General features: G+C 49.3%; 1 protein-coding gene across 2 annotated transcripts in view; it reads left to right on the top strand.

Annotated features, from left to right (window-relative positions):
* The window catches only part of TCFL5 (transcription factor like 5), an 818,878-nt gene that overhangs the window by 647,603 nt on the left and 143,529 nt on the right, over window positions 1–27,746 (top strand). The window lies entirely within an intron of this gene.

The following is a 27,746-nucleotide window of genomic DNA, read 5'->3' as shown; positions in this document are numbered from 1 at the left end:
AACAGAAACAGGTAAGTAGCACGAAATACACAGTGGTCACCAGGGGGAGACCAAACCATATATTAAAATAGTGGTATGCAAACCACGACTTCAGTCAAGATTATACCTAGAAGTCGTAGAATTGCCGGGGACCCAAGGAAGCACCCGAGGTAAGTAACTAGGAACCCCACGGAGGCCGCGTGCAGTCAGGGAACACGACCGCGGGCTCAATACAAGTCAAGGGGTAAGTTGCGGATGCAATTTTAAAGAAGAACCCTTCCCAGTAGACCCTGAAGAAACCCCGTGGAAGACAGAAGGCTGGCGAGCCACCCCTCTCGTGGATACCCTAGGAACCAGGATACGTACACCAAGGAAGCCAGATGCATAGTCGTGAAGTGTCCACAGAAACCGCCGTCAAACTCAATGGAGGACTTCAGGAAGATGCTGGAGAAGGTGAAAGTGTCCGGTGGAACCGAAAGGTGGATTCAGGATGAGAAGTACCTGCAAACAGAAGAGACAGAGTCTATGCTACTCAGGAGTGACCAGGAGGCACGGAAGACATGCCCACCGATGTCGAGTCTTGCAGGAGAGATGACTGTGACCCTGGAGCTGCAGCTGTGAGGACCAGGCGGCGCAGGGGAAGACCAGGAGCCGTTCACAGGCTGTTCCACTTCGGATGTCGAGAGTTGAGGGGTCTGTGTCCATTGAGAACATCAACAAGCCTTGGCAACTGCAAACAACGCGGAAAGCGAAGAAGATGCAGTGTCAGAACCAGCAAGTTCCAGGTGACTCACCACAAGCAGGGGAGTCAGGGCAGGGCCGAACCAATCGAGGGAGCCTCCAGAAATCAAAGAAGAATCCTCAAGAAGACCCACAGACCGAAGGCACTGGAGTCGCAAGACGACCTCGAGCAACTCACCAAAGATGCAGGCCAACTTTGCAAGTGATATGGTGAGGACAAAAATCTTGGTCACAGGAGATGCTTGAGGTGGGGACTACATTGAGCCCGAAGATCTTGATGGAAGGAAGCCCACCAGCCTTTGCAACAGCAAGTCGACGCAGTCCACAGGGGTTCGATTCCTGCGGCTGACGAGGGATACTGGTCTCAAACTAGGTGCAAGGACAGGGCAGGCCTCGAGAGATGTGAAGAACCACCACCTGTGGTGCTGAGCCTTTCGGAGTCTGTGGGAACCCAGGATCAGCAGACCGGTCACCTTAGTTGCGTGCCTGCAGACGCAGGGAAGTGACTCCTTTCCTTCAAGGGAGATTCCTTCAGGTGTCTAGGATGCCTCCAGGCCTTGGAACGTTCTTGTATAGAGCACAGGCACGGACGTTGCAGCAGACGAGCAGAGCGACGAGATCAGGAGCAGCAGGAGTCTTCCCAGTTGCAGCCTTGATGCCAAGAGCAAAGTCCAGAATGCCCAGACGGTCGAAGAAGTGGTGTCTTAAAAATAATCCTGACCCACTCTCTGGTAATCCCTTAAGTACCCTAAGGAAAGGGTTGGGACGATTCAGGGTTCCCTCCCAGGGGAGGGGGTCGGACAGTGGGAAGGATACTCCCATGTCCTTTGTCCAGTTTCGCACCAGATTGAGAGCCAACGGCTCCCTGAGCTGGTTTGAAGTGGACTACGGAGGTAGGGCACCAAATGTGCCCTTCAAGCAGACTGAGTGGTGCCGGCAGGCGCTCCCACCCGGCCCCATTACACAGAACCCTGCCTGAGAGGTAGTCACACCTCCCTGTGACAGGATACCTATTGTTCTGCCTTCCCCTGCTGGAGCTTGGCTCAGCAGCAGGAGGGCAGAATCGTGTCTCTGGTCGACAGCATCAATGTTGTGCTGTACAGGTGTACCGGGAGCACTGAGGGCCTCCCGGAGGAGCTTTACAGTGCATGGAATCATACCTCTCACATCGTTTATGGTGTGGGGGGTATGATTCCAACATGTTTGATACCAAACATGATAGGGTTCGTTGCAGCCAGTTTAGAGATGGTCATCGCCTAATGACACATGGTCACTCTATGTATTGTAATGGCTAATGCACTTACAGCCTGGGAGAATGGACTTTGAAAAGCTGTAGGGGTGTCCTGCTCATGCAGGGGCAACCTCACACTTAGAACCGAGCACCCTGCCTTCAGAATTGAAAGGCCTGCTTTAGGGGTGACTTGTAGGATTTGAGTGCAGTGACCTTAGATATAGGCAAACCTATATCTTTCGTAAGTGGTGCTAGCACCAGCTTACACAGGCTGCAATGGCAGGCCTGTAGTTATAGTTTGAGTGGTCCCTCATGGATGACATAATCCATGCATCAGCCCATGGGGACCCCTGGTGTACTTATGCCCTGGGTACCTCAATACCATATACTAGGGACTGATAAGGGTACACCAGTGTTCAATCTGGGACGTACCTAAGTACTTATCATACCAATTTAGGGGAGAAAGCACAGAGACTGGGTTCCTGATTAGCAGGATCCCATTCAGACTAGTCAGAAACAGCATAGCACCAGGCAAAAAGTGGGGGTAACCATAAAAGCAGATCCTACTTTCCTACAGAGCCCACATGGACGACCTCCAGATCCAAGGAAAGTGGTTAGAGAAGAAATCAACGTACCATATCAATCTCCTACAACTCCGTGCAATCCATCAGGCGTTGAAAGCTATTTACATGTCGTTCACCATCCGCTCCCTGGCTGTTCAGACAGACAACACCACAACAATATACTACCTCAAAAAGCAGGGAGGGCAAGGTCCAGGCCCTTGCCTCTCAAGTCCTAGACTATTTGGAAATGACGTCTTGCCGGGGACCTGATGATTACAGCAACACACCTGCCAGGTGTCCAAAATGCACTCAGCAGACTCCTGCAAGAAAACCACGAGTGTGTCCTAAACGACAACTTGGTACAAAACAAATGTCAACGATGGGGAACTCCGGCCATCGACTTGTTTGCCACCGCAGAAAACAGCAAAAGCCAAAGCTTTGCATCGCGGTTCTTCCAGATAGCGGCTCTGGGGAATGCCCTATGGATAGACTGGTCCAGCAGATTTCTCTATGCTTTTCCGCCGATTCCCCTGATCCTGGCAGTTCTCATCAAATTGTCTCAGTCCTCGACAAAGATCATCCTCATAGCTCCGGAGTGGCCACGCCAGTGGTGGTTCACAAACCTCCTTCACTGGTCTATCCGTCCACATCTGAGGCTGCCATGCAGACAGGATCTTACGAAATTCGGAGGCCAGATAGTTCATCCCAATCTCTCCTCTTTGAATTTGGCAGCATGGCTCCTGAGCTAATACAATATGGACATCTACATCTGCCTCGGGACTGCATGGAGATTCTCAAATAAGCTAAGCAGCCTTCTACATGTTTCGCATATGCTTTCAAATGGAAGAGATTCTGTATATGGTGCTCATCCAGGAATAAGGACCCTACCACTTGCCCGGAAGATGTTATTCTACCATGCTTACTCCATTTGGCAAAATCTGTTTTTCAATTTTCTGCGATAAAAGTTCACCTGGCAGCTTTGACTGCCTACATGAAATGTCCTTCACAAAGCTCTTTTTCAGAATCCCTGTAATCAAAGATTCCCTAGAGGGCTTAAAGAAGGTTGGACTTGAAGACTGCTGGGCTTCTTGGGCTCCTGCATCCTGCTGTGACTCATGCCCGCTGGCATATGGAGGTTGGCAGTGGGACCTGGAGTTCCAGTGGGTGCACCATCAGGAGAATCTCTCCGGCATGGTCCAGATCTCGGATAGCACTGCAAAAATCAGCAGTGGTGGCTAACTAACCACAATTGGGTCAGCAGCAGACTCCTGTTCCTTCCCCAACCAGATCTGACAGTAGTGACAGATGCGTCACTCGTGGGCCGGGGCAGCCATCTGGGAGAGGTGGAGATCAGAGACTTCGGATTTTTGTTGGAATCCGGACCCCACATCGACCTGTTGGAGCTCTGAGCGATCCGACTGGTATTGAAAGCCTTTCTACTAGCTAGTGCTCCTGTTCACGGACAAAACCACCGCCATGTAGTACTGCAACAAGCGGGGTGGGGTCGTGGACCCTCTCTCAAAAGGCCCTACGTCTCTGGACATGACTGTAACGTCTGGGCATTTCCCTGGTGGTACAACACCTGGCGGGCTCTTTGAACACTAGAGCAGACAAACTCAGTCGTAGATGCCGAGCGGGTTACGAATGGCTTCTCCAACTGGAGGTGGTGCACTGCCTCTTTCAGCAGTGGTTCTAGATCTGTTTGCCACCACCGAGAATGTGCAGTTTCTAAGCCGGCTCACGCTCGGAGATGCTTTTTATTTCAAGTAGAGCTTTGGCCTCCTGTATGCCTTTCTACCCATACCGCACCTGCCCAGAGTTCTCAAAAAGATCAGGAATGACCAGGCCAAAGTCATTCTTGTGGCTCCAGACTGGGCTCGGAGAGTCTGGTATCTTGAGCTGTGGAGCATGGCCATCTGTCCACCGATCAGGCTGTCCTTTGGTAGGATCTTTTGTGGTAGCAACAGGGTAGGGTTCTCTGTTTGGAGATTGAACGGCATAGTTGACAGTTTGTGACCTTCCGCCCCAAGTCTCTAATGTTATTTTGGCAGCTCAGTGTCCCTCCACAAAGATGGAATATGCCAGCCAGTGGAGCAAGTTTGTGGCATTCTGTGTACAGCCAAACAGATTAATCGTTTATCTGCACCTCTTTTCCAGGTTCTTTCGTTTATCCTTACCCTGGCCCGGCAGGACTCTGCATTTTGCACGATAAATGGTTATTTATCTGTTAAGAACACCGAAATGAAAGGTAAAACAAGTAAATATGTAAGAGAGGCTGAAGTTCTTTTTGAAGTACACAGCAAGTCTGTTGGTTCTTGTATGTTCTTTTGTTTCTTTTCTTTCTGCTTAAGGATAGAGACACAAAACGCAGCCAATGCGTTTCACCCAAACATGGGCATCTTCAGGGCGGTATTGTTCTCATAGAAGTAATAATACAAATGGTAAGTGGCACAGTCTTGCCAAAGTCCTACACCGTGTGTTCCACACTTGTTAGATACACAGAGTTATGAAAGTTCAGCAACGTTCTATGATCCTGTAAGTCCTAGTTCACATAGAGTAGTCCTTAATTCACCTGTCTAATAATCAGAGCTCATGCATTATTTTCAAGGATCAGATCATTTCAATTTATGTTCGAAAATGTATTGTGGTATCTTTTCTTTGTGACAGCTCAGAAATGCAAAATTGACAAACCAAAGGGTTAGATCTTTTTCACTAATTCCTTGGGAACAGCGTTCACCACTACCATCGCCGACCTCGTCTCCCCCCACACCATCTCCTCCATGGACTACATACTCATCGGAGACCTCACCTTCCACCTCAACAACCTCAACGACCCCAACTCCTCCACCCTCCTGGACAACCTTGCCAACCTCGGACTAAAACAGCTCATCACTTCCCCCACCCACAAGGCATGACACACCCTCAACCTCATCTTTGCAGGAGGAAACAACATCCATTTCAGCCACACCATGCAACCCCTCTGGACGGACCACCACTGCGTACACTTCCACGTTGACAAATTCACCACCCCCAAATCTGTACCCTATCCACTCTGAAGGAACTGGAGCAAAGTCACTGAGCAGCACCTCAACTCCACCCTCAACCGCGATGCCCCCTCCACCTCGACCGATGCCAACCTCGCAGCAAAAGAACCACACAGATGTATCTCCAACTGCATGGATGAATTTGAAGTCCTCCGCAACCCCGAAAGACAGCGCCCCAGGAAGGCCACCTGGTTCACCGCCAACCTCCAAGAATCCAGAAGCACCTGCAGATCTCTCGAGAAAAATTGGCGAAACAGCAAAACTTCGAAAGACCGCACCACATACAAGAACGCCATGACAGAATACCACCAACTAATCAGATCAACCAAACGAACCTTCATCCAGTGCAAGATCACCGCCAACTTCAGCATCATTCAAGAATTCACCAAACCCCGTAGCGAGACCACAGACATCACCCCCTCCAATGACCTCTGCAACAAAATCAGCTCCTCCTTCCATCTGAAAATCAAGTACCTCTACGGCAAATTCAACGAACAGACACCGGACTCAGAAACCACTTCCTCCTCTAACACCCCAAGCCAACCCACCATCTCCACCTGGACCCCAGCCACCACCGAAGACACCGAATTGACCATGAAAGGCATCCACTCAGGAGCAGCCACGGACCCTGCCACCACCGCCATTGCACCGGAACTACAACGCACCATCAACATCACCTTCGAAAACGGCACCTTCCCCGATGTCTGCAGAAGCCAAGCCCTCAGCAGACCCTCGGCAGACCCTTTGGACCTCAAAAACTACTGACCTATCTCCCTCCTCCTCTTTGTGGCTAAAGTCACCGAGAAGACCGTCAATGCCCAACTAACGAAATTCATCGAAGAGAACTCCATACGCGACCCCTCCAAATCCGGATTCCGCAGCAACCACAGCACCGAGACCGCTCTACTCGCAGCCACAGATGACATCCGCACCCTCCTTGACTAAGGCCACACCACGGCCCTGATCCTACTCAACCTCTCCGCAGCCTTCAACACTGTCTCCCAACGCACACTCGCCGCCAGACTCCACAACGCCGGCATAGAGGGAACCGCCCTCAAATGGCTCTGCTCCCTCCTCACCGGCAGAACCCAAAGAATCAGACTGCCACCCTTCCTCTCCGAACCCACAGAGATCAACTGCGGAGTACTCCAAGGATCGTCCCTCAGCCCAATGCTCTTCAGCATCTACATGGCCCCCCTTGCTGCCATCGTCAGACCGCACAGACTCAACATAGTCTCCTACGCCACTCAGCTCATCCTCTCCCTCACCAAGGATCCTGTCACCACCAGACTTAGCTTCCAGGAAGGAATGAAGGACATTGCATCCTGGATGAGCAACAGCTGCCTGAAGCTCAACTCAGAGAAGATGGATGTTCTCGTCTTCGCACCCTATCCCACTGTATGGGACAACACCTGGTGGCCCACCGTCCTCAGAAGGCCCTCCACCCCCACAGACCATGCCCGGAACCTCGGCGTCGTACTCGACCCCTCCCTCTCCATGATCCAACAGATCAACGCCGTCGCCTCCACCTGCTTCAACACCCTCCGCATCCTTTGCAAGACCTTCAAATGGATCCCCCCGAATCAAGAATCAAGAAAGGATCTGCTCCACAAACTTCAGACCATACAGAACTGCGCAGCCAGACTCGTCCTTGGCATCCCTTGACATTAGCACATCACCCCACACCTGCGAGACCTCCTTGGCTCTCCATCGAGAAGAGGGTGACCTTCAAGATACTCACCCACGCCTACAAATGCCTCCACAACACCGGACCCCAATACCTCAACGAGAGACTCTCCTTCCACGTACGCAAAAGAAACCTCCGATCCACCGACCTCACCCTCGCCGAAACCCCGCACATCCGCAGAGCCAGAACGGGTGGAAGAGCCTTCCTCTACATTGCTGCCAAGACCTGGAACCAGTTCCCAATCGACATCAGGCGCGCCCTCTCTCTGAAAATCTTCAGAAAGACCCTCAAGACCTGGCTCTTCGACTGAACAGAGCTGCTTATCCCCCCCACCCCAGTGCCTTGAGGACCTCAAGGGTGAGTAGCACACTTGACAAATCCCTGATTGATTGATTGATTGACTGGGAATCAGAGTGGTCATGTTCGAGGTTACCAATAAACACCTGTAACTCTGAAAGGTTAGGAGTTGTACTGTGAACTAACCAAACAAACAAGACCTCATATACAGTCCAATTGAATTTGTAGGAACCGTATAGCATTGCGCCACCAACGTTCTAAGTTTGGTACCTATTTGATTGGACTCCTGAGTAGTTTTATTGTGTGTGCCCAAAGCTCCTTTATTGCCTTTATATGGAGACATCCGTGGTGATAAGGGTTTATCCTCCTCAGCTTTAATAGGAAGCACCTATTTATGTCTGTAGGTTGATCAAGCTTGATCATTTGAAAGGATTGTCCCCTATAGTGTTTCCTTTATATGAATCAATCAATCATGGGTTTGTATAGAACGGTGGGCTCCGTTGTTTGCGGGGGTCATCTGAAGAGCCAGGTCTTAAGGTCCTTCCTGAACTGAAGCAGTGTAGGGCTTTGCCAGAGGTGGAGGGGGAGGTTGTTCCAGGTCTTGACTGCGAGGTAGGAGAAGGACTTTCCACCCGTTCTGGTCTTGTAGATGGCCAGAGAGAGGTCGGCTGAGAATTCTCTTGGGTGTGTGGAAGGAGAGGTGGTTGTTTAGGTATGCTGTTCCGATGTTGTGGATGGCCTTGTATGCACATGTGAGGAGCTTGAAGGTTATTCTTCTTCCAGTAGGGGGTCAGTGGAGATTGCGGAGGTGTTGGGTGAGGTGGTTGTGACGGGGGTTGTCTAGGATCAGTCTGGCTGCGGCATTCAGGACGGTCTGGAGCCCGCGAAGGAGTTTTGTGTTGATTCCGGCATAGCAGGTGTTGCCCTAGTCCGGTCTGCTAGTAATGAGGTGTGCGTGAAAGTTTTTCTGGATTCAGAGGGGATCCATCTGAACGGTTTTCAGAGTAAGCGGAGGGTGTTGAAGCAGGCCGAGAATACGGCGTTGATCTCAGGGGCGGCTCCTCCTCTGGGGCGGAGGAGCGTCGCCCCCCTGCTTTCTCGCACTGCGAGAAGCAGAAACATACAATGGTAATAACTACCATTTTATGTTTCTGCTTCTCGCACTGCGAGAAAGCAGAAGGGTTTGGTTGCGGGTGGGAGGGGCTGCTCTGCGAGAGGTTGTGCCCACTCCTGAAGGTGTATTGACTGTTTGGTCGGCCCTTTGGGGGCCGCCCAAACCTGTTATGCGCACTCTGCCCTTTCTCCATGCAGGCTGCAGTGCCATGTCTGTTGCAGAGATCTTGGGATGGTGGGACGTCTGTTGTTTCGCTGCCAGGTTTGGCAAATTCCTTGATGACGGAGAACAGTTCTTTGGAGTTGTGGGTGAGGATTCTGTCTTGGAGGAAGTTTTTGTAGATTTGATGAGTTGGTGGTGTGCTGTGGTGGCTGTTGTGTAGGCGGAGCTTGCTTCTGGGGTTTTGCTGTTTCTCCATGTCTTTTCGTCTGCAGAAGCACTTGGATTCTTGAAGTAATGTCCTGTAGCTTTCATGAGGGGGGCGAGTGTGTCGGCACAGTTATTGATCCATCGGTGGAGGTTGCTTGCCGCGTTGTTGGCTTCTGGCCTCGTTGGAGGTGGAGGTGGAGTGCTGGTGAGGGCGGAAGTGAGCTGTTCTTCGGAGACTTCGTTCTAGCTTCTGCGGGGGAAGAGTGCATGCTAGTGTACAATGGGTTTTCTAAAGGAGAAATGGATCTAGTGGTGGTCAGTCCAAAGAAGTTCCATGGTCTGGCTGTAGGAAACGCTGTTTCCTCCTACGAAGACCGGGTCGAGTGTGTGTCCCGCTGTGTGCTTGGGGGTAGTGACAAGCTGCTTCAGTCCAATCTTGGCAAGATTCTCTAGGAGGGCAGTGGTGTTGGGGCCGTCGTGGTTGTCCAGGTGGAAGTTTAGGTCTCCGAGTAGTATGTAGTCCGTGGAGGCAAGGGCGCAGGGTGCGATGAGATCCGAGATCGTGTTGGTGAAAGAAGCGCGGGGGCCAGGCAGCCTGTAGATGAGGGTTCCGCGGAAAGTCGCTTTGGGGTTGGTCTGGATCTGGAAGTGGAGATGTTCCATGGGGGTCGTGGCGTCATCCGGGCCAGTGGTTGTCATGCAAGGGAGCTTTTGTTGGACGATGGCGAACCCTCCTCCTGGGCGGGTGGGGCGGACTTTTCTCACGATTTTGTATCCATAGGGAAGGGCGGTTATGATGTCGGCGTTGAGTTGGCGTTGGTCCTGGTTTCTGTGAGGAATTGCGACATCGGGCGTGTGGGTGTTGAGGAGGTCCCAAATTTCTATGTCGTGCCTGTGTAGGGAGCGCATGGTGAGGACGATGCAGTTCAATGGTTTGTGTGCGGTGGCATCCGGAAGGTTGGGGGCTGCTGCTTGGGTCTGGATGTGGGTGAAGGTGCAGCAGCAGTGTCGGCAGGAGATCGGGCCTTGGGTGTCGCTTTGCTTAGAAAGCTGGCAGTTGTTGCTGCGTCTGGGGTTGAGAGCGCTGAGGGTGCTGGGGTCATAACGGAGGCGGGTCGTGGGACTAGGGTCCCTGGCGCTGGACGCTGTTGGGTTACGGATGGACACAGACAAGCTTGCCTTTGGGGCACATTTGGTGCGTAGCGGCAGCCATTAAGTAGGGGTCATGGGAGGGCGATCAGCTGGGAAGCGGGAGCGTGAAGGACATGCTGGAGAAGGGAGGGGCCACGGGCTCAGCAACAGCAGGGAGCATAAGAAAATTAAAAAGAGCAAAAGAAAGAAAAAGAGAGAGTAAAAGAGAAAAGAGAGCAAAACGATAAAATAAAGCAAAATGATAAAAGAGAGCAAAAAGTAAAAAGAGCAAAAAGAGAAAAGAGGGCACAGAAAAAAAGCCAAGAGAGTCAGAACAGCAGAAAAGCAAGTGCTCTCCCACTGGACCACCAGAGATGAGGCGCAGGCACGAGCCTGTGGGTGGAGGAGGGCCTCGAATCTGCAGCAGCAGAACAGAGAGCACATGTATCTCAGGGCAACACTTAGTGGTGGAGCTGCACTGGGGGAGAGCAGTCACACTGACCAGGAAGGAAGAAAAAGAGAGCAAAAGAAAAAAGAGAGAAACGAGAAAAGAGAGCAAGAAGAGAAAAGAGAGCAAAACGAAAAGAGAGAAAAGGGAGCACAGACAAAAAGCCAAGAGAGGAGGAACCGCAGAAAAGCAAGTGCTAACCCACTGGACCACCAGGGATGAGGCTCAGACAGGAGCCCGCGGGTGGAGGAGGGCCTCGAACCTGCAGCAGCAGAACAGAGAGCACAGGTCTCTTAGGGAAGCCTTTAGTGGTGGAGCTGTGCGTGGGAGAGCAGTCACACCGACCAGGTCAGTGGCCTAGCACTTCTTGCCGCACAGCGGCCGCCATTAAATAGGAGTCGGGGGAGGGCGGTCAGCTAGTAGGTGGGAGCAAGAAGGACACGCTGAAGGGGGGAGGCTCTGCGGGGGCAGCAGCGGCAGGGAGCGCAAGAAAATGGAACAGAGAGAGAGCAAAAGAGAAACTAGAGCGAAAAGAGAATTTCATTTATTAAATATGGCACAAGCATTAATTATTGCTGTTAATTGTAAACAAGCTGTCACTAATCATTTAGATAGATATGGGCTAGCCAATGGAGGTGGAGAGGTTACCTATGTGGTTGAGGCACGCAAAGCTAATATTCCTGTAGTTGATCCCAGATTCACACAGATTCACAACCATTTCACACATACACAGAGGCTGCAGTAGCAGCTGCATATAGACCGTATGAATATTTAGAAATACCATTAACTTACCAGGTATATCAAACTTGGTTCCAAGGCTGCTTCCCATGTACACTTAAAAATTTAAGACTAAGCCCACTCAGTAATGAAGGAGCAACCGGGCCGGTCTTAGCAGGCTACACATCTTATCCAGGCCTCGAAAAATCCTAAAAATGTTACTAGACCTGCAGGCCTAGTGACTTCAATAATCTACTCGACCTAATTATAATGCTCTTGACCCATTAACTGGTTTAAAATTATGTGATCCTAGGCAAGTATTTTAATTCACTGAGATGCCATTTTCTTCTTGATCACACATGAGAACACCTTCAAATACTTGAGTTTGGCATGTCTGCTGTATAGAAAACCCTTTTGTTTGATTTAAGGGAGTAAACTTTTGATCCATATATTATACAAATCTAGCCACATATAGGATACAGATGACCGCTGACTTGCCTCAGTTCATTAACCGCAATGTCATCAGCGCGGGGTAGGAATGTTTCTCAAATCATGTTTAAAAACTGTCACTTTTATTAAATACATAACTAAAGCATAAAGTAGTAGCACACTGTCATTTGGAATCAGCAGATTTTTCATTCAAATGGCCACAGAATTTCCCACTGACATGTTCTTTAAAACTATATAGTGTACAATGACTGGAAATCCAGTTTCTGCAAATATTAGTCATTTGCACATCACCAAGTAAAGTGTGCTAATGTATTATGCTCCTATGTAAATCTTCGTTTTCATCGCACTTTCTGAATTATAACAAAAAAAATTATTTCATAATTCTTGATATATACCTGTACTATTCATTAACAAACTGTTTAAATGTTGTTAGAAAAAAAACTGACATTTTGCAGCCTTTTTTCCACAATTATTGTCCGATAACTCACTTGACAAAAAGCACTACCTATAACAAGAGAGAGAAAATTAAAAACTATTTTCCAGGAACAGATAAGCAACAATTAATAAGAACAAACTGACATTTGACCTCTGTCCTTGAACAGACTGCAAATGTGTCAAGAGAAAACAAGATTTAAAGGCCTCTTTTTTGCTCATTCACTTTCTGAAAGAAAAGAACACCTGTTTCTTTCAGCTTAAGTTAACTGCCAGCAAGGACTGGCAAGTAAATTCTAAAAATAGCTCGACCTGATAAAATCTCACTCGCAATTGCGAGGGGGCGAGTGGATTTTTCTAGGCCTGTTATCCATATATAAATGCACTAAATCAGCGAGAGACTGTTGTTCTCTTAAACCATTTGGTTAGACTGTATCAACGCCTGATGCAGTACATTATGCATACCTTAACTACTGCCCCTCAAGGGCTCCTCAAGCTGGTCAGGCTTAGCTAGCCTTGGCTACAATTTGTCCTATTACCATTAATGCATAATGGGGAATATTAGAAATGGAGGTCTCTGGTTGGCAATGGTAGGCACTCTGTCCAAGTCGAGACCCTTCCTTTTAGTCAGTGTACGGAAGTTACACACCCAAGATAACCCCTGCTCACCCCCTCCGTAGTTTGGCAGGAGCAGTCAGGCCTATCTCAGAGGCAATGTGATAGGCATTTGTTCATAAAACACACAGTAACAGTGAAAACACTACACCAGTTTAGAAAACTAACCAATCATTATCTAAACCAAACAAGACCACAACGACAAAAATCCAGCATGCATAATCAAAGAGATCACTTTTTTAAAGGTTTAAGCAATTCATTCCTAGAACTCTATGGATGATTTGATTTAAGCACAAAGTACCTTTGATGCATTAAAATCTGAGACAAAAAATGGCTGCAAAGGAGGGAAGCGTCAGAAAACACAAGTGATGCGTCGATTCTTGCGTCCCAAGGAAATGGAGGCATCAGTTCTGCTGCACACAGGAAAAGTGTTGCTTCGATTCCTTACTGCAAGGAGAAGCAATGCGTTGAATTCCAAAAGTGGTTCTTTACTGCGGGGTGATGCGCTGTAAACTTGGTGCCCAAGTGCGATGTGTGGAACATTCAGACATGCTGGGGTCTATGCGGCTGCAGAGAAACAGACGCTGCGTCGATTATTCCAGCTGCGAGCAGGTGATGCGCTGATTCCTTCAGCCATACAGAAGGCCTGCGTCGAAGTCGGAGCGGAGGTCTTGGACGTCTGAGGCATGGTGCTCTGGACTCGGGCTGCTGTGGTTTTTCCAGGAGCGGAGTCGATTTTTCGACCACACCGCGTTGATGTGTTGGTTTCTCAACCGCACGACAAACTTGTGGCGGAAAAAACAGTGCAAATGGGCAACATGTGGATTTTGAGCTCTTGAAGCAGCAAAACCACCTCCAAGGGTTCACCACTTGGCAGGTCAGAACTCCCAGCAGAGGAGTTCAGGGGAGCTGCAGATGAAATCTTTGATGGCCCTGAGACTTCCAAGAGGAGGCAAGCACACTCAAGCCTTTGGAGAACCTTGATAAGGAGGATCAGAAAGTACAGTACAGTCCTTCCTCTGCCCAAGACAGAAGCAGCAAGCAGCAGGCCAGCACAACACAGCAGCAGCAGAGTAACAATTCTCCTCCTACAGCTTCTCCAACCTTCTTCTTGGCAGAATCTCCTCTTTATGCAGAAGTGTTCTAAAAACAATTTGTGGGGTTATAGGTCCAATGCTTATACCGCTTTCTGCCTTTGAAGTAGGTACTCTTCAAAGGATAGTCTTTGTAGTGCACAGATCCTGCCTTACCCTGACCTTTGTCCAGACACACTACAAGGGGGTGGAGACAGCATTGTGAGAGGACAGGCACAGCCCTATTCAGGTGTCGGTGTCAACTCCTCCCACCACTCTAGCTCAGGAAGGGCAATTAGGATATGCAGGGCACACCTCAGCACCCTTTGTTTGACTGTCTAGAGTGAATGCACAAACAACCCAACTGTCAGTCTCAACCAGACGTGGATTCCACATGCAGGCAGAGGCTCAGGATGGTAAAGCAAGAAAATACCTACTTTCTAAAAGTGGGATTTTCAAACACACATTTTAAAAACCACCTTCACAGAAAGCTGTGTTTTTAAATCCTGAGTTCAGGGAACCCAAACTCCAATGTTGTTCCTCCAATTGAAAGTTACACTTGTCAGGTATTACAAGGCAGATTCAATGATAAGCTATGGAAGAGATAATCTTTGCAATAGTGAAAAACAAAACTAGCAGTATTTCACTATCAGGACATGTAAAACACACCAGTATATGTCCTACCTTTCACGTGGGGTGCACCCAGCCCTTGGGGATACCTTGGGCCTACCTTAAGGTTGCCTTACATGTAATAATAGGGAAAGTTTGGGCATGGTGAGTGGGTGCACTTGCCATGTCGACATGGCAGTTTAAAATTGCACTTGCAGACACTGCAGTGGCAAGCCTGAGACATGTTTGCAGGGCTACTCATGTGGGTGGCACAAACCGTGCTGCAGGCCCACCAGTAGCATCTTATTTATAGGTCTCGGGCACACTCAGTGCTCTTTACTAGGGACATCAGCTGATGTGGTGTTTCCCCATACGGGTCCCCAAGATAAAATGATAATTCTCACTATGTGTCTTCCACTTGGTATGGTTCCCCCTGTTGAGGAGTGTAGTACATGGGGTTTGCCGCCATTTACACCATTACTCATGGTACTCCTTCAATTGCTGTTTTACCTGAAGTTCTTGAACAGATTCAAGCTGAACATGGAGTGGCCCTGCCCTGGATTTGGGGGATGAAACTCACTGCCAAATTTTCTACTGTGTCCTCAATTATTTTAAGTAATTTCAAAGGGGAGGCAGCTTCCTTGGTGATACACAAATGGCTCGCTTTAGTTCCTTCTGCAGATCAGGAATGCAAGCTACCTAAAATAATTTCTGAAACCTATATATCTATAGGTCATGATAGTTTGGGAACCAGGTTTAATAAGCCACAACTTAAAGGCAAATCTGATGCGGATACTACCAAACAGACACCTAAGCCTTCTAAAAAGCGCTGGGATAAAAACAAAGCTTAAGCTAAAACATGGACTGGATCTCCTGCAACCATACTATTCTGAAAAACGTTACAATTTACGTAACCGTGATACACTTAAACAGCCTGATAGGTATAAGTATTCTGATACACATCCTTCTTGTTCCTTGCAGGAGAAACTTCCACAACAAAAAGCACAATTTAAAAAAAAGAAAGTGGCAGGAATTTCCGCTAAATAAGCCACAAATACTCATAAAGCTTCTTTGGAACAAGACATTGGCGAGAACACTTCTTGACAGCGCAGCAGAGGTCACAGTAGTTTCTCAGACTCTTAAAGAGTTTTGTAGATGAGACCGACTGATGGATATGTACAACTTGAAAATCGAGATCAGTGGCTAAGCCCTCCTGAAAGACTTTATGATTTGAATTTACAAATTGAGGGTGACATACCATGTACTTTTAAAGTAATCTGGCAGATTTTAACTAATGAATATGACAGTCTCTTAGCTGAGGTAGATTTGCCGCCAGAGTTTGTTAGAAAAGTCCCACAGGAGAAGGATGTAATAATACCTTCCTTTTCCGTTCTTGTTCCCGAGGAAGTTTAAGTTGCATATTCTGTAGAATGGGCTCTTCACAAGCCCTAGCATTATATCACAATCAAGTGGGTTGGGATAAAGACTCAAAGCAAAAGTCACCTTATCATGTTATACCTCTATGCTCTAGCCCACAGTTGCTAGCACAATACCCTATCAAACAGGAAGCTAAAGGTCCGATTAGGGAGATTTTATCACAATTAGAATATCAAGGTGTGATTAAACTTTGTGTCTCCCCTATGAATATTCCATTATTTCTCCAGCATTGAATCTTTCATAGAGTCACATGCTTGAATCTTCCCCGTCGTCATGGTGGGAGTCTCAAGGTATTTAAAATATAGCAGTATTAACGAAAATTCATGTAAACCCAATGCAAAGTGAATCCAGTTTGCTAACCTATTGTCCTCTTTATAAGGTCCAACTAACAGCCAATGAGCTGCCAGCCCTGAGACCACAATCCCCTGCAGAGCCACCATACCTCAGATTTCTACCGCACTTCGTGTGAGAAGGAGTCTCCCTGAGCTCTACTCAGTTTTTCTCAGTTGGTGAACTTTTGACCCTACTATTTCCATTTCAGAACTGTACAGAGAAGTGATATTGTTTTTTCTTCATATTGGGAAAATGTCTGAGGGCTGTAAAAAGAGATTATTTAGACCCTGTAGATCTTGTGGGAATGCTAGGTTGTTTTCTGAGGACCCCCACAAGTACTGTCTATACTGCTTACATCTCAACCATGTTCCCAAAGATTGTAAGCATTGCAGGACTTTTTCTGCTAAAACATTGAAAGACATAGAGGCACGTTTACTTCTGTGGCTACAGAAGAAGAAATCCAGATACAATCTAGTTCGGACATTGAAGAGACTCATTCTACTCTAGAACTCAAAAGAAAGCTGGAGTCTGCTTCCACTAAAGCTGATTCCAAGAAGCCTAAAGTCTCTAAGACCAAGGACATTTTGCCAGCCTCTCTGCCCTCTGTGAGCACATCGCTTAGAAAGTCTTCATCTTCCTCAGTGCCACATACTCCACTGAAAACACCTGTGGAAAAAAAGACCCCGTCGACGAACCTGTCAATGGCAACACCGTCGATGAGGGCAGCAAGATCGTCAACAGTCAGTCCCTCGCTGATATTTTTATCAATGCTGACGGCGTTGACGATGACGGGGATCACAACTACCACGTCAACGGCTGTTCCGACAACAACATCAACGATGATGAAGACTCCGTCGATGACGAAACGCACTTCGACGACAACCCCGTCGACGACGACCCCGTCGATGATGGTTTTCAAATCGCCAACGGTGAAACACTCGTCGACGACTATAAAGTTTAGAAGGAAGAAACCGTTGACGAACTTGTCGACAGAGACAAAAAAGTTTTCATTGACGCCGGAATCCGGAAGGAGGTCATCTGAGTTGACATCTTGGAGTAAAATCTCGCCTCTTCCGCTTTCTCATTTGTTGGAAATGCAGGAATCAGAGGAGTAGGTCCGTTTGGGCCTGCTTATAGTCCATCCCAACTCAAGGTAAAATGCCAGGATACAGATAATGAAGAAGAATATCAGGAAAAGTTGGAATACTTAGAGGCAGATTTCTCTTTTGAAGATCACCCACCTCCAAAATCACATAGATATGAATCCTTTCAGTAGAGTTATAATTTTGAGGAAGAAGAGGATAATCTTCCGCAGCCACGGGAAGATACCATTTCAATTCCAATTTCATTGCTCACAGACCTAAGCCACATGGTAAATGACTATTACAAAAGATTTCCGGAAGCTAATGCTCCAGCATCTGCCACCCCAAGTAAGCAGCAGGGTGCACCTTCTTCTGAGGTTTCACATCCGCCACCAGTTACACAGAAAACACTACTTCCAAGAGTAATAGCCATCAGGGATGACTATATAGAAAGTGATATGGAGGACCAACCAGAAGAGGGAGAGCTGGCTCAAGATGAGGTGTCTGTGGGCGATGAATAGGACGACTACGTTGCTCCGTCCTCTCCTTCTCCCTTACCTAGCGAAACTCTCCGCCGGAAGACATTGGAGGGTTTCATGAACTGCTGGCGTGAGCCTAGAAGAGGTTTGACTTACCTCTTTCCGTGAAACATGCGGACTGTTTCCTATATGATTTTAAGGATTCTGCTGGAACATCAATCAGGGCCAACCCAATTGTGAACCACATATGGGAAGAAGGGATAAAGATTATGAAGAGCCCGGCCTCAGTACCAGCAGCAATTCCGAGAATGGAGAAAAAAATATGAGGCTCTGGAATCGTCTCCAGCATGTTTAATCGGACATCCAAGACCTGAATCGGTGGTCATGCAAGCAGCCCAGAGACGCTCAAGAAATCCTACAGCTACATGTTCGGCTCCCCTAACATGTACTGTAATGGCGGCCACGTCCATAAAAGCATCAAATACATTAGCTATATTAGGTCAGTACGACTGACAAATGTGGCCTCAGAAATCATAGATATAGCCATGGATATCTCAGCAGTGGCTTTCAGACAAATGGCAGAAGCAATCGCCTTGCGAAGACAAGGCTGGCTTAAAGCTACATCTTTTCGTCTGGAGATCCAAACCAAGATCGTCGACATGCCCTTTGATGGCAAAAACCTTTTCAGGAATCATAGATGATGCGCTTCAAGGGATTAAGGCTGGCACGGACACGGCACGCTCACTAGGAACACTGCAACAGCAGATTGAGGCAGGTAATGGATCTAAGGGGTTTGAACAAATACATAAAGAAACAACTCTTCAGAATGCTATCGCTATTAGAAATTCTCCTAATGTTGAACAGGGAGACTTTATGACATCATTAGATCTCTTGGATGCATACTTTCACATCCCGATTCACGTCAAACATCGACGTTACCTAAGGTTCGAGGCGGCGGGGTGCCACTATCAGTTCAAGGAATTGCCCTTTGGTCTCCGGTCAGCGGCAAGGGTGTTTACAAAATGCATTGCGCCATTGGCGGTGTTTCTGAGACAACAAGGTCACCAGGTCTATCCTTATCTAGACGACTGGCTAGTAAAAGGACCTACATATCATTCAGCTCAAAACTCCTTAAGAATTTGTCTTCAGCTATTCAAAACCCTAGGTCTAAGACTCAATATGGAAAAATCCTCCCTGATATCATCTTAAAACATACAATTTCTAGGGGCAGTGCTGAACACAAGAGAGGCAAAGGCATACCCATTAGAGCTGCGCATTCAAAAAATCCTAAAATTGGCGTCTCAAATCAAAAGAAAAGATTATGTTTCAGTGAGAATGTACAAGTCTATGCTGGGGATGCTTTCATCCTGCATTCCACTATTTTCAAATTGTCGGCTTCACATGCGGCCACTTCAAGAGCAAATCGATCTGCAATGAATTCAGGCTCAAGGATCTTTCGAGGTTCTCATTTTTATCACTCCACAAATGAGGAAATCTCTGTCATGGTGGGGGGTAAGAACAGGACTACTTTTTGATCCTCAACCTCCCAGTTTCTCAGTGACAACGGACGCATCCCTACAGAAGTGGGGAGCGTACCTACAGGACCTGGAAAATTCAAGGTCACTGGAACTCTCAGGAAGCGCTGATGCACATCAACTTGCTGGAACTAAAAGCTGTGATTTTAGGTTTACAAGCATTTCTCCCCAGAATCTACGATTCTCCACTTCTAGTGATAACGGACAACACTACGACTATGTTTTACCAGCTCAAGCAGGTAGGAACAAAATCACAAACATTATCCTCTCAGGCTCAAGAGATTTGGCAATGGCTTCTAAAACACAATATCACTCTACAGATTCAACATATTCCAGGAATCCACAACACGTGGGCAGACTCCCTAAGCAGATCCTCCAACCTCTGCCACGAATGGGAAATGGATTGCCATCAGATTTTACAGATATTCGATCAATGGAGAACTCCAGGTCTCGACCTATTTGCGACACGAGAAAAGAAATGCAAAAGGTCTGCGATCAGATTTCCTCAGAAGGGTTCGTGGGGGAATGCTCTTCAACTACGATGGATGGGAATGTTTGCCTATGCATTTCCACCATTCCCTTTAATCCCGAAAGTAATACGCAAGATGAAATCAGAACCGTGTCATCTGATCCTCAAGGAACAGGGTCAAGACTGATTTGCATATGGCTGGGTCCAAACTGGGGTGGTGTGGTAAGCAAAATAATGATGGATTTAACCCAGATCCTTGTGACTGGGGGTGAATGTTTGCATTGTCTAGCATTCCGTCCATCAATTGTTTCTTTTGCATATGTCGCCCTAAGTTAGAAGGGTATGCCCAGACGTGGGTCCCGTGCTCACTACACCACTGGATTCAAGCTAGCCCGGCTGATGACGGGTGATGCCCAGAAACCGGTCCCAGGGTGCTTGTTTCCGGTCCAGGGAGGACCTGGCTTGGCAGTTCGGGCTGGACTGTTCCCACAAGGAACAGGGTCAAGACTGATTTGCACATGGCTGGGTCCAAACTGGGGTGGTGTGGTGAGGTGAGCAAAAGAATGATGGATTTAACCCGGATCCTTGTGACTGGGGTTGAATGTTTGCATTGTCCAGCATTCCGTCCATCAATTGTTTCTTTTGCATATGTCACCCTAAGTGGGAAGGGTATGCCCACACGTGGGTCCCGTGCTCACTACACCACTGGATTCAAGCTAGCCTGGCTGATTACGGGTGATGTCCAGAAACCGGTCCCAGGATGCTGGTTTCCGATCCAGGGAGGACCTGGCTTGGCATTTCGGGCTGGACTGTTCCCACAAGGAACAGGGTCAAGACTGATTTGCATATGGCTGGGTCCAAACTGGGGTGGTGTGGTGAACAAAAGAATGATGGATTTAACCCAGATCCTTGTGACTGGGGGTGAATGTTTGCATTGTCCAACATGCCGTTCATCAATTGTTTCTTTTGCATATGTCACCCTAAGTGGGAAGGGTATGCCCAGACGTGGGTCCCGGGCTCACTACACCACTGGATTCAAGCTAGCCTGGCTGATGATGGGTGATGCCCAGAAACCGGTCCCAGGATGCTTGTTTCCGGCCAGGGAGGACCTGGCTTGGCAGTTCGGGCTGGTCTGTTTCCACAAGGAACAGGGTCAAGACTGATTTGCATATGACTAGGTCCAACCTGGGGTGGTGTGGTGAGCAAAAGAATGATGGATTTAACCCAGATCCTTGTGACTGGGGGTGAATGTTTGCATTGTCCAGCATTCCGTCCATCAATTGTTTCTTTTGCATACCTCATAGCAGCGGCATGGCCGAGACAGTTCTGGTTTACGGAACTTCTGCGAATGTCAATATCCCCTCACATTCAATTTCTGCCTGTACACGATCTGATATCCATGAGCAAGGGTCAAGTGCTGGATCCACAGATAAGCTCTCTGAATTTGTCGGCTTGGAACTTCATGACCAGGAATTTCAATCCCTGAATATTCCTCAAGACTGCCAAGATACTCTCAGTCACTCAAGAGCAATTACCACCAATAAAACGTATGCTGCAAAATGGAACCCTCTTCACTCAACGCCAGAACAAATACTGCCGTATGTGCTGAATTTAGGTTTAGCCCATTCATCTCTTAAAGTGCATCTAGCTGCAATATCGAGGTAACGGAGAAGACCGGGGCAGGTTTCTCTTTGCTCTTCCAGAGTAATTCAAGAGTTTATGAAAGGACTCTTCAGAGTATCTCCACCTATAAAGCGTCCAGCCATTCCCTGGCAACTCACACGGTTCTAACACAGCTGATGAAAGCACCTTTCAAACCTATTCATAAGGCTGACCTAAAGTTTGTGTCCTGGAAAATGGCGCTATTACTAGCCCTGGCATCGACCAGGAGAGTTCGTGAAATACAAGCTTTCTCAATTTCTGAACCTTTCATGCAATTCAAGATGGATAAGTTGGTGCTGAGAACGGATCCAATGTTCATTCCAAAAGTCCCGAGTTCTTTCCATTTGAATGAACCTGTTATTCTACCCACATATTTTCAGAAGCCAACATCTCTAGCGGAAAGATCTCTTCACATGCTAGACGTCAGACAATGCTTGAGATTTTACATTGATAGGACAAAGACATTTCGAAAATCAAATCAACTGCTTATTTGCTTTTACTCCTCCCAGGAAGGGGTACACTTTGTCCAGAAACAGTTTATCCAGGTACATCTCTTCAGCAATTACTTTTTATCACAAAAAGGCAGGAAGACCATTGACTTCAATGGTGTAGGTCCATTCGACAAGAAAGATGGCTAATTCTGCTGCACTGTTCGCTGGAGTGTTGCTCCCGGATATCTGCAGGGCAGCAACATGGTCAGATGTCCATACCTTTACCAGACACTACTGTTTGGATGCAGCATGGAAAGGAGATTTGGCGGTGGGACAGGCTGTACTCTTTTCAGAATCATATGTCGGTATATACATAATCATGTGTTATGATTCGATGTGTTTATAATTATATATATATATATATTTTTTTTTTTTTACTCTTTTTTTTTTTTTTTTTTTTTATAAAACCTTTATTTCTGCAAGAAGCTGGACACAGCTATTCAGCCGACAACCCGGAGGTTCGGCAGCTTCGGTAGGAGAGGACAAAGAAGCGTCCACAGTGCATTGAAGGAGCAGTGAAAAGGTTCCATTTTTAAACAATTACAAACACACAACAAACCCCAGCAAGGCAACAACACTGAATGCCCACGGTGTTAGCCCCTCAGGGGGGAGCCGGACCCCAATCGTCTAACAGTTACAGTACTGTGAAAAGAGGAAAACGGGGGGAAAGCAGAGGCCCAAGAAGTCAATTAACCATCACATCTGCATACTAAGCTGGAAAGAAGGTCAAGAAGAAAGCTGTTCCTCGGGGGGATCCAGATCAGGGGCAAGACATATTCCCCCCCTGTATTGATTCCACCGCCCCCAGATGGCATGCCACTTCCGAGGGCGGCCTCTAGCGCAATAGACTGTCTTCTCCCTGAGCATACTCCAGTCCATATTTTCTTTCCACGCGGTTAACGTGGGGGGCCCCACGGAACCCCACAAGCGCGCGATGTCCCTCTTAGCAACCATGTTACCCAGAGTCACCCACTGGGTCTGTGCCTCATCATGATCAGTGGGCCCCCAGACATTCAGGAGACAACACCGCGCTTCCGGCTGCATAGCAATGCCCGTCACCTCCCCCATCACCGCATGAACTCGCCTCCAAAATTCGGGATGACATCACATTCCCAGATGATATGGAGGAAAGTACCCACCATACCACATCCCCTCCTACATAGGCCTTCCTCAGAGAATCCCATATGAACCAGTCGCGGCCCCGTCACATACACTCGATGCAATATCTTGAGCTGCACCAGCCTCAGACGCGACGGGATCGCAACCTCCTTAGGTGAGGAAACAGCAGACTGCCAGTCCTCATCATCCAACTCGAGTCCGTCCCTGGTCCACTGGTCCCGCAGCCCCAGAAGCATATCAGCCCGAACATTTATCAGTTTCTTGTAGATGAGCGAGATCGTGCTCTCTGGCATATGGCCATCAAGGATCCGGTCCTCCAGAGGAGAGGACTCAGGCACCCTCTCACCCTCCACAAGGACTGACCGCAGGGCATGACGCACCTGAACATATCGGAAAAACTCAGATGCCCCCAACTCATACTCCTTCTGCAACTCTTCAAAGGACTTCACCCTCCCCTTAATCAGCACATCTCCAACCCTGGAGATGCCGATCAAGTCCCATTTATCAAACCCTTTCGTATGCCAAAGCCTACCCAACCTTTCAGATTCAAACAACGGGGTAGCTAGGGCGAGCCTATCCCTCCAGCCCAGAGAGTCAGTCGCCATCTTCCATACACGCACCGCCACCCCAGTGGGCCCCGTGAGGGACGAGTCGAGGGACCGCGAATACAATGCCCTAAGATAGTTCCCACCGCGCAGCAACCATCTGTCCATGGCATAACCAGGGCTGAGAGCCGGGCCATAAAAACCATGGTTAATCGCGGACAGCTGGGTGGCCCAGTAATAGCGTCGGATGTCTGGAAGAGCGATACCCCCATCATACCATGGAAGCGTCAATTTAGCAATCGCTATCCGCGGCCGCCCATCCCACAACAACGTTCGTTGGAGGCTTTCGACCTCCCGAAAGTACTTGGCCGGCACCCAATCCAGAGTATTCTGCAATGCGTAGAGGAACCGAGGAAGGGACATCATTTTGAACAAGGCAGCGCGCCCGACGAGGGAGAGCGGCAACCTCCGCCAGCCCTCAACATCCCGCCGCAGGCGCGCCAGGGGGGGGAGCAGGTTTCTCTCATACCGCAAAGCGGGGTCCATGGAGATAAAGATCCCCAGATACATGAAGCCCTGCTGAGCAATCTGGATCGAACAAGTTCGCGGGACCGGTGGAACCTCACCACTCAGGACGTATAAATACGATTTACTCCAGTTGATGACGAGACCCGAGTTCCTACCGAAAGATGTAAGAACGTCACAGACCACTATGAATGAATTCTTGGGCGAGGCAAGATACAACAGGATGTCGTCAGCATATAGCGAAATGCGGTCCTCGTGTTCGGGCGACCAGCGAAGGCCACGTATGTCCGGGTGCCAGCGTATCCACGCCGCCAGGGGTTCAAGGGCAAGGGCGAACAGCAGAGGCGACAGGGGGCAGCCCTGCTGAGTCCCCCTCCCAAGCCGGAACGGAGTCGATGCCCGGCCATTTACCACCACACTCGCAAGGGGTCCCTCATACAGCAACCTCACCCAACTCACAAAACCAGGGCCAAAGCCGAACTTGGCTAGCACAGCCCACAAATACGCCCATTCCACCGTATCAAAGGCCATCGTGGCATCAAGAGACGCCACAATAGCCGGTTCTCGTAGCGTGCCAGCCCTGGCGATCACACCATGAAGGCGCCGAAGGTTTAACGCGGTGTTGCGATGCGGAATAAAACCGGATTGGTCCGGGTGAATCAAGTCTCCAAGTACCCTGACCAATCGGCCCGCCAGGATTTTAGCCAGAATCTTCGGCTCGGCGTTGAGGAGTGAGATGGGCCTATATGAGGCACACTTATCTCGGGGTTTACCATCCTTGTGTATCACCACAATTGTCGCCAGCCTCTGGTCCAACGGGAGGGTCCCACTCCCCCGCGCCTCCACGAACATGGCGCGCAGGTGAGGGGCTACCCTATCCGGGAACAGCTTATACAGGTCAATCGGCAAGCCATTCGGGCCCGAGGCCTTGCCCGAGTTCAGCGCGCGAATAGCTCCCGCCACCTCATCGACCGTTATGTCTCCATCAAGATCATCTCTATCTACATCAGAAAGACAGGGCAGAGCAATATCCCTCAAGAGGTCACACGAGTCCTCGGGCGGCCTATCCGACACTGAGGCATAAACCTTACGGAAATAGTCCGAGAAAGACTGTACAATCCCCTCAGGTTCCACAATCACCTCTCCCCCCTCTCCCGTCAACTCCGGCACTACTCTATTAACCCTTTCTTTTTTATCCAGCCAAGCTAGGGGCTTCCCGGCCTTGTCACCAACATCATACAGGCGGCCCTGCTGTTCCCTACTGAGGGTCTTAGCGGCATTTGTCACGAGGTCCTTATACTCGGCTTGCTTCAAGCTCAGCTCATGCAGTGAGGCCGCTGTTACCTCCTCTTCTAACGCTCCCTCCAAAGCCCCGATCTCCTCCTCCACTTGCATAACCTCGCCATCTCTCCGCCGCTTGGCCGCCACTACAAGTGAGAGGGCCTCCCCTCGCAGCACGGTCTTAAATGCTTCCCACAACGACACTGCCGAGTCCACGGACCCCTGATTGTCCTTGAAAAAATTATCCACTGTCTTCACCAGTGCGCTGCGCATCTTGGAATCTCGAAAGTACCAGGGGTTAATAGGAGCCACCCTTCCCCCTCCCTCGCGGCCTATATCCAGCTTGACCCACACTGGCGAATGGTCCGATATGCCACGCGCCATGTGCCTGACCTCAGACACCAATGGGGCGTGCGCAGCCAAAGTGAGCAGGTAGTCAATCCTAGAGAGGCTACCATGCGCCCCGGAGTGGAAGGTGTATTGACGCTGTGTGGGGTGCCGGAGCCTCCAACAATCTATCAGGCCGAGTGTGTCTAGTAAGTCTGGAAGCCACTTCTGGGCCCCCCCAGTGTCTCTGGGCGGGTACCTATCCAGCAGCCCAGAGCCGACAGCATTGAAATCCCCCCCCACCACTAGCATACCTCCCGGGAGATCCAGCAAGGCCCTACCCAGATCTGTAAACGTGGAGGCCTGCAGGGCTGGAGGGACATAAACCGAAACCAAAACCAAAGTTCTACCTTCCCACCTCCCCACCACCGCCACAAACCTCCCCCTATCGTCAACAATTGTGGAGTCTACCTCAAATGGTAGCGAGGCCCTGACTAGGATGCCCACACCCCTGGATCCGGAGGAAAATCCCGAATGAGCTATGAATTTATAACCCTTCCTATTAAGAGCATAACACGTATTACCTATAAGGTGTGTCTCCTGCAGTAGGGCAACATCTGGCATTGACCGTTTCAAGTGTTGCAAAACTATCCCGCGCTTAATGCGATCTCCCAAACCATTAACATTCCAGCTAATAACACTTAAACCTCTACCCCCCATCCCCAAACACAAAGAGGCCCACCCCCCACCCGAAGAGCCACCATGGAACAATCCCGGGAATGATCTTTACGCCTTGCAGAAACAAACCCCCCAACAACAAACCCAAAATCCCAACCATCCCCCCCACCCTGCACCCCTGCTGTAGCTTACAAAGCCCCCCCAACTTGCAGTGTGCCTGTCGCCCTACCAAACCCGAAATCTACAAAAAGTACCCTAAGGGAGGAAAGAGCTCCCCTCGTCCTCCCGCAACCCTCCGCATTTACTGCACTCTATTCCAGTCATTAGATAAAGTCAAATCGAGTCAGACCAGCTCTGAAAACATCACCCTTGCCCATCCCGGCCACTGTCGCCATCCGCGGCGGTGTCCTCTCCCGTCCGTCGTCGGGGCAAAGCATCCAGCCATTCATCGGCCATGGCGGGAGACTCAAAGAAGAATGTCCGGTCTTCGTACACCACACATAATCTGGCAGGGAAGAGCATGGCGTACTTCAGATCCCTCTCCCGAAGGCGCCTCTTCACCCCCAGAAAGCCCTGTCTCTGCCTCTGCACCTGCTGGGTGAAATCAGGATAGAAATTCACCGACGCGTTCTGGAAGGGGACCGGGCCCGTTACCCTCGATGCTTGCAGGATAGCGTCCCGATCTCGAAAATGAAAGAGCCGGGCGACGATCGGCCTCGGCGGGGCTCCCACCCTGGGCTTCCCACCCGGCACTCTGTGGGCCCTTTCAACCGCGAAGAACTTCCCAAGACCCTTAGGCTGCAGATGGTTAAGCACCAAGTCCTCAACGAGCAGGTCAACCGAAGCCTCATCCGAGGACTCCGGGACCCCGATAACGCGCACGTTATTGCGCCTGGCCCGACTCTCAATGTCCTCCAGCCGACGGGCGGCGAGATCACTCTCGGTCCTCAGCTTACGAACCTCGGTCTGCAGTTCCGAAACATCGTCGGCGAGGCCCGTGGTCTTGAGGTCCAGGGTTTTGACCCGTTCGTTGGTTTTGCCCAAATCTGCGCGAATCAGGTTAACGTCCACCAAGATGGTATCCACTTTATGCGCCAGGGCATCAAATTGTCTCCCAATCGAGGTCTGCATCCCCTCGAGCGCCCCCATGACATCCTGCAGCGAGAGCTCCGGGGCCAAGGGCGAGACCGCCTTCTGGGTATCCAGCGACTGGCTCGACCCACTCGGTGACCCCTTCTGCAGAGCATAGCGGTCCATATTATTAGCTTGAGCATAGGCTCCCC

This window comes from Triturus cristatus, chromosome 7 (genome assembly GCF_964204655.1).
Source record: "Triturus cristatus chromosome 7, aTriCri1.1, whole genome shotgun sequence".
NCBI lineage: Eukaryota > Metazoa > Chordata > Amphibia > Caudata > Salamandridae > Triturus > Triturus cristatus.
Note: the sequence above shows the minus strand (reverse complement) of the source record. Positions and strands in the feature narration are given on the sequence as shown.